This window comes from Salvelinus alpinus, chromosome 5, assembly GCF_045679555.1.
Source record: "Salvelinus alpinus chromosome 5, SLU_Salpinus.1, whole genome shotgun sequence".
Classification (NCBI taxonomy): Eukaryota; Metazoa; Chordata; class Actinopteri; order Salmoniformes; family Salmonidae; genus Salvelinus; species Salvelinus alpinus.
The window spans coordinates 12,593,976-12,602,803 of record NC_092090.1 but is presented as its reverse complement, the minus strand read 5'-3'; the positions used below and the strand labels follow the sequence as shown (position 1 = coordinate 12,602,803).

At 40.0% G+C, this 8,828-nt stretch overlaps 1 protein-coding gene across 1 annotated transcript in view; it reads left to right on the top strand.

Annotated features, from left to right (window-relative positions):
• Positions 1-404: 404 nt before the first annotated feature.
• LOC139575574 (leucine-rich repeat-containing protein 4C-like) overlaps positions 405-8,828 on the top strand; it is a 48,497-nt gene continuing 40,073 nt past the window's right edge. The window contains exon 1 of the mRNA XM_071400659.1: positions 405-1,635. The gene's annotated coding sequence lies outside the window, so the exon portion shown is untranslated. The remainder of the gene's footprint in view (positions 1,636-8,828) is intronic.

Here is an 8,828-nt window from a genome sequence, read left to right as displayed (position 1 = left end):
ATGTAAAAGGTGCAGATGCCGGTGATTAAATGACTTAAATGTAAATGTAAATTTAAAGACTACCGAAGCGTATCATTTTGATTAGGCAGGACACCCTGTGAAATGACGGATTATTGTCAATAGTTGAATTGAGAGGGGCAAACGCCTGTAGGTGGCAACCCTGCCTCATCAAGTAAACACACACACACACACACACACACACACACACACACACACACACACACACACACACACACACACACACACACACACACACACACACACACACACACACACACACACACACACACACACACACACACACACACACACACACACACACACACACACACACACACACACACACCATTCCCTCTGGCCTTTATGTGTTAATGCTATTGATCAGTCAATAATAATGAGTTCATAGAGATGTAACCCAAATGGAAGGTCGGTAGAATGAGACGATGGATTGTAGGCGAATACTAGAGAGGTTTCAGTCTTTAGCCTACCACACACACGGCAGTGGTATTTTTACATCGCTGAGCTCGGACCATGCAGTCTAATGAATTCCATGTGCTCCCTCCCTATTCGAGCCATGGACTGCAGCAAGCGCAAGAGCGATTAGAACCCAGTGGCTCCCCGGTGGATATGGAACACACGGAATGTTGATGGTGCTGATATTACACGGATCCCACAAATCCCCCTGACATCGCAAAAATTGTTATCAATAGTTACCCTTATGTTAACTAGGTAGCCTACCGGACTGCATCGAAAACCAGCTTCTGGTGGATATTTAGTAATTACAGAGCGCATATAGGCTACATTCCGCGCGCTCATATGCCATTTGTTTGCGTATTAGGCTCTGCGTTATTTCCCAGGGAATCAAGTTGATGGATTGGCTATGGATGCATTGAGTGGTTGTTTGACGAATCTGGATCAGAACCTTCGAATAAGAATGGCTGCGTCCTTTTGAGACATGTATGTACACACCTCGACTGCATCCATGCATATACTTATATATTTTTTTGATTTTACGCTTGCTACATCGATCATGTTCGGGAATATTGCCTGGACATGTGACCCTCTATGGTAACTGACATTATACCTCTGCAAATCCTCCAGTAGGCTATCAGAGAGCTGCACCAATAAGGGATGAACATCAATCCAAATGTGGATAGTCCATTTCAATCTCGGGTTATGGCATTAACTGTGTACGCTCAAGAATAATTTCACTGAGAAATCCTATATAGGGCACCACGTTCAGTTCCACAGGAAAGGGCTATATGAAGAAATAGCCCCAGACTTATCGCTCTCTCACAAACTCGGCAGCATTTCCCCCCATCGGAATACAAAGTCAAAAGCTACCGGCACCCCGCGGGTTTTCTCTACTGTGGCCACAGGAATGGTGGATTCATCCCAATTTCATGCACCTCTTTTTGATCATTTGTAATTTTTTTTATTGCGTTCGAGGTTCGTTTTCTTACGTTTTTGATTCTGCTGCTGCCGATGTAGACTACGTGTGGTTGCCTCGAATCCTTTCACATGGGTGAGGATTGTGCATCGGTCTTCCAGCCAATCCAATCGGATACCTTGGCCCTGGTGTGTTTGATTTTTTTGCTTCATTTTGAGCACAATCCCACATCTTCGAGAAAATGCGTAAGTATGTTTTATTTGATTTATTCACCTCTTATATCTACATTAAGTTAGACACTTTAATCTTTCTTATCCATCTCGGCTACTCTACACGACAGAGTGGTCATTTGGGTGTTCAACACGACACCGTTTTCCGCTATGGACTAATGTCGCTATAATGTCGCTATAATGTCGCTTTAGGCTACATGTACAATAGTTGATGTTAATTCACATTTTTTAAGACATAATTAAACCATGTGAAGCTCTCTCTCGCGCGCGCGCGCGCGTGTGTATATGTGCATGTGTGTTTAAGAGAGAGAGAGGGAGAGAGAGAGAGAGAGAGAGAGAGAGAGAGAGAGAGTCCGAAAGAGACATAGTAAGTAGTTAGATAAATATATACGTAATAATAGGCTTTATTTATTTAATGATGGGGTATGGCCTAAACCGTTTGGTGAGACAGTGTGTTTAGGTAGATTCGGGATTCTGTAAATCCCTGTATAGCCATTATACCAATGTTGCTAGATACGTCATATGGTCATTCATATTCAGCTCAGGTGTGGTTCGTCATGCCGCTTAGTAATGACACATTTGCAGCACGGGGGCCACCAGATTGACCCACCAAATTCCTCAGGTGAGTTCTACAATAGGGTTTCATAGATTTAGGATGTTTTGAGTAATATTTATCAACTGACTAGGCCCCCCAATTAGCTTTTATCCACTAACTCTGTATCCGTGCATGTTAAATCCACCGTGATATTTATGACGTTCAAAGCAATTGACTCGAGCGGAGTGTCAGCCCACATGAGACTGCTTGTGTCTCAACCCCAGTGCTCTTCCTGTGGCACAGCTGCTAATGGAATGTGATGGAGGTGCATTAGTGTTGATTTCCCCCAATCGGATTCCCGAGCACTGTTGACCAGAAGGGAGCATGATGTCTAACCAGGAGTTATGTCATTTGGTGCTGATTCAGATTCTAACTAGTGGGTGTTATATTATAGCTGCGGTGCCTCAACGGGGCGTCACGCTTGGGTGAGTTAATACAGTTCCGGTGTTGATGTGAGCTGTCCATTGGAAGGCGGTGCTGAAAATCCTACCCGCGTTAGGTTACTGGAGGGCGATACCTTGTTAGGCCTCCTATATAGATGTACCCGAGCATGAAAGCATATTACTCAGAACATGAAAGCACATTTCTTTAGATAGTAATACTGTGTTGATGTAAGTTTCTCCATTATAAATAACCATGAACCTGTCGGCCATGTTCATTAGCAGGTTTTAAGGCAACTGTGCATTGGGAAAACATGAATGTTCAAATTGGCATGGACTTTAATTTCAATGGTTTCTCACTGTAAACATTGTTTCTTCCGAAACATTCATTCAAATATGCATGAAGTATATTATCTCTTCACATGTTGTTGCATATTCAACATTTGCCAAAAGACCAGCAGCTCAAGAAGAATGATATTGACTTTTTGGCTTCTGCTGGAAATTGGAAACCCCTATCATGTTTTACCAAAGGCACACATTACCTTAAATCCCATTTATATTTCTTTCAATAATGGCATGTCTGCTATATGCGTAATATACCACTTTAAATTAGTCATGTTTAACTAATCACTATGATGTAAGCTGTTTGGTCTTCTGCTTGTATTACTTCAACCTGAAACTGACTGTTACTATGCCACAGCACTGAATATGTTTAGCAGTGCAGATCATGGAAGCAGATTGCACTCATGGTGTGAAGTGGCACGTCTGTTGGGTCCTGTGAGCATGGAATCAATACAATGTTACATTTCACAGTCTAATGCCTTGATTTATCGACTTAGATCACAGTCTGAGTTTCTCACTTTCTGGCCTAAAGCATCTTCAAATATATGAAGTATCAAGGTCTGGCTTGAATGACTTGCCAAGAGTTTGGTTTGGATGACATAGAAGTTCATATAAATGTTGTGTGATGTTCTTATTTCTCAAAAGCGTTCTCATGTCGAGCTGAGTTGGTATTCCACACCGCCTGTGGCCTAGATCACATGATATTCATTTAGAGAAATGTCCAAGCCTCAATCCTAAATGAGTCAGAAAGATTGATAGCATCTAATAATGTGGTGCCAATCTTCCCCATTCATTTGTTATTGAAAGGATGAACTTTCTCTTAAAGGTCATTCATAAACATTGGGCTAACATCAGTGCCCTCCAGTGGAGGCTTGTGAAGGTCTTGGTCAGCATTGTTCAGTGGATAATACTGTAGATTACATGGGGGGGCTATATTCACACTGGGGGGGGGGGGGGGGGGGTTAAATTCACACTGGGGGGGCTGTGTCAGAATGTAACTATTACCTACAGTTTACTGAAGGTATTTTTACAGTATTGTACTAACAATACTGCATGCTGTTTAGAAAAATATATGCACTAAGTACAATATGACCATGCTATGTCTCATTCATACTGAGGAGTTGAACTAAGAGGAAGTGGACACATGGGCCTCCACTGCCTCATACTTCTACTGTAGTTGATACACTGCCTCATACTTCTACTGTAGTCGATACACTGCCTCATACTTCTACTGTAGTCGATACACTGCCTCATACTTCTCCTGTAGTCGATACACTGCCTCATACTTCTACTGTAGTCGATACACTGCCTCATACTTCTACTGTAGTCGATACACTGCCTCATACTTCTACTGTAATCGATACACTGCCTCATACTTCTACTGTAGTCGATACACTGCATCATACTTCTACTGTAGTTGATACACTGCCTCATACTTCAAATGTAGTCGATACACTGCCTCATACTTCAAATGTAGTCGATACACTGCCACATACTTCTACTGTAGTCGATACACTGCCTCATACTTCTACTGTAGTCGATACACTGCCTCATACTTCTACTGTAGTCGATACACTGCCTCATACTTCTACTGTAGTCGATACACTGCCTCATACTTCTACTGTAGTCGATACACTGCCTCATACTTCTACTGTAGTCGATACACTGCCACATACTTCTACTGTAGTCGATACACTGCCTCATACTTCTACTGTAGTCGATACACTGCCTCATACTTCTACTGTAGTCGATCCACTGCCTCATACTTCTACTGTAGTCGATACACTGCCTCATACTTCTACTGTAGTCGATACACTGCATCATACTTCTACTGTAGTCGATACACTGCATCATACTTCTACTGTAGTTGATACACTGCCTCATCCTTCAAATGTAGTCCATACACTGCCTCATACTTCAAATGTAGTCCATACACTGCCTCATACTTCTATTGTAGTTGATACACTGCCTCATACTTCGAATGTAGTCGATACACTGCCTCATACTTCTACTGTAGTCGATACACTGCATCATACTTCTACTGTAGTCGATACACTGCATCATACTTCTACTGTAGTTGATACACTGCCTCATCCTTCAAATGTAGTCCATACACTGCCTCATACTTCAAATGTAGTCCATACACTGCCTCATACTTCTATTGTAGTTGATACACTGCCTCATACTTCGAATGTAGTCGATACACTGCCTCATACTTCAAATATAGTCGATACACTGCCTCATACTTCTACTGTAGTTGATACACTGCCTCATACTTCTAATGTAGTTGATACACTGCCTCATACTTCTACTGTAGTTGATACACTGCCTCATACTTCTACTGTAGTCGATACACTGCCTCATACTTCGAATGTAGTTGATACACTGCCTCATACTTCGACTGTAGTCCATACACTGCCTCATATTCTACTGTAGTTGATACACTGCCTCTTACTTCTACTGTAGTCCATACACTGCCTCATACTTCTACTGTAGTTAATACACTGCCTCATATTCTACTGTAGTCAATACACTGCCTCATATTCTACTGTAGTCCATACACTGCCTCATACTTCTGCTGCAGTTGATACACTGCCTCATATTCTACTGTAGTTGATACATTGACTGTTACTTCTACTGTAGTCCATACACTGCCTCATACTTCTACTGTAGTTGATACACTGCCTCATATTCTACTGTAGTTGATACATTGTCTCTTACTTTTATTGTAGTCGATGCATTGCCTCATGCTTCTACTATAGTCAATATACTTCCTCATACTTCTACTGTAGTCGATATACTGTCTCATACTTCTACTGTATTCCATGCCTTTGAGATTATTTATTTAATTTGTTTTCACATCATTTTAACATTCTGTCATAAAAAATGTCATTCATTCTGTCGTTAACTTCTTCGGGATCGATATCCCTTCCACAGGACGGTTGAGCTAACATAGGCTAATGGGATTAGCATAAGGTTGTAAGTAACAAGAACATTTCCCAGGACATAGACATATATGATATTGGCAGAAAGCTTAAATTCTTGTTAATCTAACTGCACTGTCCAATTTACAGTAGTATTACAGTGAAAGAATACCATATTATTGTTTGAGGAGAGTGCACAATTTTCAACATGAAAAGTTATTAATTAACAAACTAGGCACATTTGGGCAGTCTTGATACAACATTTTGAACAGAATTACAATGGTTCATTGGATCAGTCTAACACGTTGCACATACACTGCTGCCTTCTAGTGGCCAAAATCTAAATTGCACCTGGGCTGGAATAATACATTATGGCCTTTCTCTTGAATTTCAAAGATGATGGTACATCAAAAAATACAAAAGAACGTTGTTTTTTTTCTTTGTATTATCTTTTACCAGATCTATTGTGTTATATTCTCCTACATCTCTTTCACATTTCCACAAACTTCAAAGTGTTTCCTTTTAAATGATACCAAGAATATGCATATTCTTGCTTCAGGGCCTGAGCTACAGGCAGTTAGATTTGGGTATGTCATTTTAGGTGAAAATTGAAAAAAAGGGGCGTAGCAATTTTTAATGTTAAAAAAATAGTTTCCCTATCTCAAGAGGTTAAATAAAAATGACTATAGTAAGTGCCTATTAAGTGCCAAATAAAGTAACAGGGTTGACTGTAACAGAGTTGACGATTTCATCTTTAATCAGCCATAAATCCCCTTGTGACAGGATGAATGGAAGCTTGTAACAAAAAAAGAAAGAAATTGTAGATTTTGTTTTGCCTGTCTGTCTATGAGTAATAGGGTTGCTGTGTTATGCTCGACCCGTTCAGTTTTCCACCAGAAAATGGTGCTCATCAGGTTTTACACTAGGATTTGACTATTAGATGTTCAATATTTCTCTTGAAAAAAAATATTTAAAAAGGAATAGTTTCACCATATTAAAACGAGAGTTCAGGTTACAGAACAGGGTTGACCTTAAAATGAGGGCCGGATTGTTGTTTTTTACCTTCAAATTAGTCACTAATCACATGAAATACAGTGAGCTCCAAACTACTGGGGCAGTGACACATGTGTTGTTGTTTTGGCTCTGTGTTTTGGCTCTGATACAATATGATACAATATATGCTAACCTCCCCTGTTATTGTAATGGTGAGAGGTTAGCATGTCTTGGGGGTATGATTTAAAATTCTAACCTCCCCTGTTATTGTAATGGTGAGAGGTTAGCATGTCTTGGGGGTATGATTTAAAAAGCTAACCTCCCCTGTTATTGTAATGGTGAGAGGTTAGCATGTCTTAGGGGTATGATTTAAAATGTTAACCTCCCCTGTTATTGTAGTGGTGAGAGGTTAGCATGTCTTGGGGGTATGATTTAAAATGCTAACCTCCCCTGTTATTGTAATGGTGAGAGGTTAGCATGTCTTGGGGGTGTGATAAAAAATGCTAACCTCCCCTGTTATTGTAATGGTGAGAGGTTAGCATGTCTTGGGGGTATGATTTAAAATGTTAACCTCCCCTGTTATTGTAATGGTGAGAGGTTAGCAAGTATTGGGGGTATGATTTAAAATGTTAACCTCCCCTGTTATTGTAATGGTGAGAGGTTAGCATGTCTTGGAGGCATGATTTAAAAAGCTAACCTCCCCTGTTATTGTAATGGTGAGAGGTTAGCATGTCTTGGGGGTATGATTTAAAATGCTAGCCTCCCCTGTTATTGTAATGGTGAGAGGTTAGCATGTCTTGGAGGCATGATATTTGTGCCTCTAACTTTCTCAATCATCATTATTCACGATTCATTCAGGACTATCCGTAATCATAGTAGCATCCACATTCATGTAGAAATGTTTAGAAACATGTTATATTCTTATTTACAATAAATGTGACTCCAAAATTACACAAAACATTATTTAACATTAATTTCTATTGGGCACAACATTTTCTGAAACCCAACCAAAACTAACAGTAAATGCATCCAACAAGTTTGTGGAGTCACAAGCTTGATGTAGTCAATGCATGCTAGGAATATGTGAACAAATTCAACATTTTTGACTACTTAAATACACATACTGTATAAGTGAATTTGTCCCAATACTTTTAGTCCCCTAAAATGGGGGAACTATGTACATAAAGTGCTGTAATTTCAAAACGGTTCCCCTGATATGGATGAAAATACCCTCAAATGAAAGCTGACAGTCTGCACAGCCATTGTACCATTTCAAATCCAAAGTGCTGGAGTACATAGACAAACCAAAACATGTCACGGTCCCAATACTTCTGGAGCTCACTGTAAATAATCATCTTCGGAAATTACTTTATCAAAGCAACAAAATAACTAGGCTTTACCATGATGGTGAAAACTTGGAGATATGTTATGGTTAAGTAGGTTACAATCTTTCTGGAAGTTACAGAGGGTGCATGGAGGGACATTTCAAAATGCAGAATTTTGCCACATTAGCACGTCTTTATTCATATAAAAAAGTCAGATTTATTCAATTCTCCATGTGGTGTTCATTAAAGGGCACTTAATTGAATATAACAGGCTTTTCAAATCCAACATTGGTGCACAATTTCTACTTAAAATATCAAAGGGATGCAAAGGGCATTCATTTAGTGGAACGAGCCAGTAGAGAAAGTGCCTTTGGTTCCATCTTGCTCGAATAAAAGATCATACATTTTTTGAGCGTGTCAATCCTGCAACAATCAGCCCACTAACAGTGCCCATCCAGTGCATGTCCGGAATACAAGGTATCGTATCTGCCCCCTACAATTTGACGAGGCATAATATTGACAATGTTTCTAAATTAATATTCTAAAATGGTGCATATGTTGATATAGCCATGCATGGTTACAGTATATGAGCCTTGCTGTCAGACAGCCACTGTTAGGGTCCTTTAATGTGAAAACAAACACTGCTGAT